We start from the raw sequence: 6,000 nt of genomic DNA, 5'->3' as shown, positions 1-6,000 counted from the left end.
AGACTGTATTGCTATATGAATTATATTATACATTTCCATAGTTTAGTTAGCTGAGGTATATAATGTACAGTGTATTTTGTCAACAACTGCATGTGTGTAACGTATTTCTTGTGCTGAGCATTCATAAAACTGCTGCGAAGATGTAGTAGAATTTCTGACCTTTGACCTATATTTCATGTCTGTCAAGAATGTATGCTCATTTAATTTATCTTCTATTCTGTGTCCCCGGGTGTGGGACAAAAGTGATTATTAAGTCGTGCCAACCTGTCTACAGAATATTTTGATTGTTTAAGTATGATTAAGGAATCCAAGGATGTTGTAAAAACAAATGACGCACGAGAAAAAACTGTGACGCACGAACCAACAGATAAAAATGGCAGGAGACCGGGACTCGAGAGAGATTGCTTTTGTGACTCCTCTGGAGGACGTTTGTGTGTCTGCATGGACAGCTCAATCTGACTTGATAATGGGTAAATAAACTTTTGTACTAAATTCACTTTTGTTGCTGTTTAAGCTCTGGACAATCCACTACAAATAACCCCGCCTCCTGGTGCCAAGCACCTCCGCCGCAGAATACACCGCCCGACGGGAGCGCCACACCAACCAAAGCCCACACCCAAACCCTCCACGTGCAAGACCTAATTCACCCAAAAAAAGTCACTTAACAAGAAGCCAAAAAGTGCAAAAACAACAATGGTCGCACTGGAGGAGCCGCGAACGACCGCAGGGACACAACATTAGGTATACCTGCAGACTGCAGCGCGGATTTCATATTTCATTCATTCACAACTCTTCCAACACAAAGTGTTCCCGCACTTATAAGTAAAGGTAAGACCATAATAACGTTTTTTTTATTAAATGTGCTTTTTTGTGTGCTACAGTTTGTAAGTGTAAACTTAAAGTACCAATGATTGTCCCACACACACTAGGTGTGGTGAAATTTGTCCTCTGCATTTGACCCATCCCCTTGATCACCCCCTGGGAGGTGAGGGGAGCAGTGAGCAGCAGCGGCACCATGCCTGGGAATCATTTTTGGTGATTTAACCCCCAATTCCAACCCTTGATGCTGAGTGCCAAGCAGGGAAGAATGCTGGTATGAGCTTTTAAACATAACCCGTCAACTGCTGCCAATCAAATGGTGAATAAGATACTCTTTAGGGTTCATAAGTTTGTAAATCTGACTGTGATGAAGTCAGTGCCTCACCTGACATGAACCTCACCGCACGCCACTGATATATACATATATATATATATACATATATATATATATATATATATATATATATATATATATATATATATATATATATATATACACATATATATATATACACATATATATATATACACATTATATATATATATATATATATATATATATATATATATATATATATATATATATATAGACACATATGTATAGCCTCTACATATATATTTGTGCATGTACAGTATATATATACAGTCGTGATCAAAAGTTTACATACACTTGTAAAGAACATAATGTCATGGCTGTCTTGAGTTTCCAATACTTTCTACAACTTATTTTTTTGTGATAGAGTGATAGGAGCACATACTTGTTGGTCACAAAAAACATTCATGAAGTTTGGTTCTTTTATGAATTTATTATGGGTCTACTGAAAATGTGACCAAATCTGCTGGGTCAAAAGTATACATACAGAAATGTTAATATTTGCTTACATGTCCCTTGGCGAGTTTCACTGCAATAACGCGCTTTTGGTAGCCATCCACAAGCTTCAGTTCCAAAACAAATGGAAACAAGAATTTCAGTTTATCCAGGACAGTTAGAAGGGGAAGACGTATGCTGCCTGTAAATTTTGTAGATCAGACTTCTCCATTGAACACGGTGGCCGAACGGATATACTCACTCATGAACGGTCAGCGACGCACAAAGCGCCGGCAACGCAGCACCGGTCCTAGCCCAGTGTTATGGGCCACCTCGCTAAATGGAGACCCGAGAGTGTAATTTATGCCGAGACAAAGATGGCTATGCTGATAGCTGGAAGCAACATCCCGTTCTCATTTGCGGATGTCTACAACAAATCTGTGAAGGATATGTTCCTGGATTCAGAGATCGCACGCCAGTACGCAAATGGCAGAACAAAGGCTACTCAAATAGTGAAAGGTAAGTGTTATTTTTATTTTTTAGTAAGCAGCAAGCATAGTACAGTTAGTAGAACAACTGTGTTTTCATTACTGTGTATTTGATCAAGTCTTTCAAGTACAACAATGAGTAGATGAGTGTTATGTGTGTGTGTAAATAAATGAACACTGAAATTAAAGTATTTATTTTATTTATATATACATATATATAATAAAATAAATATATATATATATAGCTAGAATTCACTGAAAGTCAAGTATTTCATATATATATATACATATATATATATGAAATACTTGACTAAGTAAGTATTAGTATAAGTATTTCTTATTTTTATATATATATATATATATATATATATATATATATATATATATATATATATGAAATACTTGACTTGGTGAATTCTAGCTGTAAATATACTCCTCCCCTCTTAACCACGCCCCAGCCCGACCACCCCCCACCTCCCGAAAACGGAGGTCTCAAGGTTGGCAAGTATGTTTACTTGCCTCGTGAGCGGGAAAGGTTGTTTGGATTGGGTCATTAATAAAAATGCTCTACTGTATACAGGATGTGCAATTCATGGTCATTGACATGTAATGCTCATGTTGACAACAAGATGATGACAAAGTTGCAGCAATTACAGGACCGTCTCAGAAAATTAGAATATTGTGATAAAGTACTGTATTTTCTGTAATGCAATTAAAAAAACAAAAATGTCATACATTCTGGATTCATTACACATCAACTGAAATATTGCAAGCCTTTTATTATTTTAATATAGCTGATTATGGCATACAGCTTAAGAAAACTCAAAAATCGTATCTCAAAAAATTAGAATATTTCCTCAGACCAAGTAAAAAAAAAAGATTTATAACAGCAAAACAAAATCAAACATTTTAAAATGTCAATTAATGCACTCAGTACTTGGTTGGGATCCTTTTGCACGGATTACTGCATCAATGCGGCGTGGCATGGAGGCAATCAGCCTGTGGCATTGCTGAGGTGTTATGGATGCCCAGGATGCTTCAATAGTGGCCTTTAGCTCATTTGCATTATTGGGTCTGGTGTCTTTCAGCTTCTTCTTCACAATACCTCACAGATTCTCTATGGGGTTCAGGTAAGGCCAATCGAGGACAGTAATGCAATGGTCAGTACACCAGTTACTGGTGGTTTTCGCACTGTGGGCTGGTGCCAGATCATGCTGGAAAATGAAATCATCATCTCCATAGAGCTTTTCAACAGATGGAAGCATGTAGTGCTCTAAAATCTCTAGAAGCGTCTGACTTGGGCTATGGAAAAGAACCACTGGACAGTTGCATAGTGGTCCGGAGTCCTGTTTTCAGACGAAAGCAAGTTTTGTATTTCATTTGGAAGTCAAGGCGCTAGAGTCTGGAGGAAGGCTGGAGAGAAGCAAAAACCAAGTTGCTTGAAATCCAGTGTGAAGTTCCCACAGTCAGCAATGGTTTGGGGAGCCATGTCAGCTGCTGGTGTTGGTCCACTGTGTTTCATCAAGTCCAGAGTCAATGCAGCTGTGTACCAAGAGATTTTAGAGCACTACATGCTTCCATCTGTTGAAAAGCTCTATGGAGATGATGATTTCATTTTCCAGCATGATCTGGCACCTAAGGGAGAGCTCCCTTAGAGATAGGGTGAAAAGCTCTGTCATCCGGGAGGAGCTCAAAGTAAAGCCGCTGCTCCTCCACATCGAGAGGAGCCAGATGAGGTGGTTCGGGCATCTGGTCAGGATGCCAACCGAACGCCTCCCTAGGGAGGTGTTTAGGGCACGTCCGACCGGTAGAAGGCCACGGACCCAGGACACGTTGGGAAGACTATGTCTCCCGGCTGGCCTGGGAACGCCTCGGGATCCCCCGGGAAGAGCTGGACGAAGTGGCTGGGGAGAGGGAAGTCTGGGCTTCCCTGCTTAGGCTGCTGCCCCCGCGACCCAACCTCGGATAAGCGGAAGAAGATGGATGAATGGATGGATCTGGCACCTGCCCACAGTGCCAAAACCACCAGTAACTGGTGTACTAACCATGGCATTACTGTCCTCGATTGGCCTGCCAACTCCCCTGACCTGAACCCCATAGAGAATTTGTGGGGTATTGTGAAGAAGAAGCTGAAAGACACGAGACCCAATAATGCAAATGAGCGAAAGGCCGCTATTGAAGCATCCTGGGCATCCATAACACCTCAGCAATGCCACAGGCTGATTGCCTCCATGCCACGCCGCATTGATGCAGTAATCCGTGCAAAAGGATTCCCAACCAAGTACTGAGTGCATTAATTGACATTTTAAAATGTTTGATTTTGTTTTGCTGTTATAAATCTTTTTTTTTTACTTGGTCTGAGGAAATATTCAAATTTTTTGAGATAGGATTTTTGAGTTTTCTTAAGCTGTATGCCAAAATCAGCAATATTAAAATAATAAAAGGCTTGCAATATTTCAGTTGATGTGTAATGAATCCAGAATGTATGACATTTTTGTTTTTTTAATTGCATAACAGGAAATAAAGGACGTTATCACAATATTCTAATTTTCTGAGAGAGTCCTGTATACTGCCAGATGTTTATAAAATTAAGTAGGATGCGCATTGTCTCGCAGGCCAAACTGAACATGGCGGTGGGCTGTAGTTTGGACACCCCTGACTTATTTAAAAAAAATCTTTATATGTCATGATATGGATTTTTTAAATCTCTAGAGGGGGGGGGGGTTACCCACATATGCGGTCCTCTCCAAGGTTTCTCATAGTCATTCACATTGACGTCCCACTGGGGTGAGTTTTCCTTGCCCGTATGTGGGCTCTGTACCGAGGATGTCGTTGTGGCTTGTACAGCCCTTTGAGACACTTGTGATTTAGGGCTATATAAATAAACATTGATTGATTGATTGATTGAATTATGACTATTTTATAATTTTGACTTTATCTCATGTTAAATGTCTTAAAGATCTAGCCTACTCTTTTTTAATGCTTTTAATGTTAAATTATTTCTGCACTTTAAGGACGTGTACTGCAAATGTTGTTCTACTGGTACATTGACAATAAAGACAATTCAAATTATTTCAATTTTGACTTTATCTCATAATTTCCATTTTCTTATCTCATAATTTTGGCATCATATTTTATAATTATGACTATCTCAAAATCACGACTTTATTTAATCATTTTGACTTTTTTTCATATTTTAGACTTTTCCTCATAATTTCGATTTTGGGCAGCACGGTGCTAGAGGGGTTAGTGCGTCTGCCTCACAATACGAAGGTCCTGGGTTTAATCCTGCGCTCGGGATCTTTCTGTGTGGTCCGGCTTCCTCCCACTTTCAAAGACATGCACCTGGGGATAGGTTGATTGGCAACACTAAATTGGCCCTAGTATGTTGTCTGTCTATCTGTGTTGGCCCTGTGATGAGGTGGCGACTTGTCCAGGGTGTACACCGCCTTCCGCCCGAATGCAGCTGAGATAGGCTCCAGCAACCCCCGCGAACACGAACGGGACAAGTGGTAGTAAATGGATGGAATTTAGATTTTTTTTTTTTTTTTAAATCTCTCAATTATGACTTATTTCATAATTTCAATTTTTTCATAATTTTGACTTTTATCTCAAAAGTGCAACTTTTTTTCTTATAAATTTGACATTTTATCTCAAAATCATGACTATATTTGTGACTCTCATATTATAGATTTTTATTTTATAATTTCGATTTAATCTCATAATTTAAATTTTTTATGTCATAATTTCGACTTTGTTATTCATAATTTTGGACTTTTTATCTCATAACTATGACTTTTATGTCATAATTTCGACTTTTTATCTTGTAAGTACGACTTTTTATGTCATAATTTTGACTTTTTATCTCGTAACTGACTTTTTATG

This window comes from Entelurus aequoreus, linkage group LG01, assembly GCF_033978785.1.
Source record: "Entelurus aequoreus isolate RoL-2023_Sb linkage group LG01, RoL_Eaeq_v1.1, whole genome shotgun sequence".
Taxonomy (NCBI): Eukaryota; Metazoa; Chordata; class Actinopteri; order Syngnathiformes; family Syngnathidae; genus Entelurus; species Entelurus aequoreus.
Note: the sequence above shows the minus strand (reverse complement) of the source record.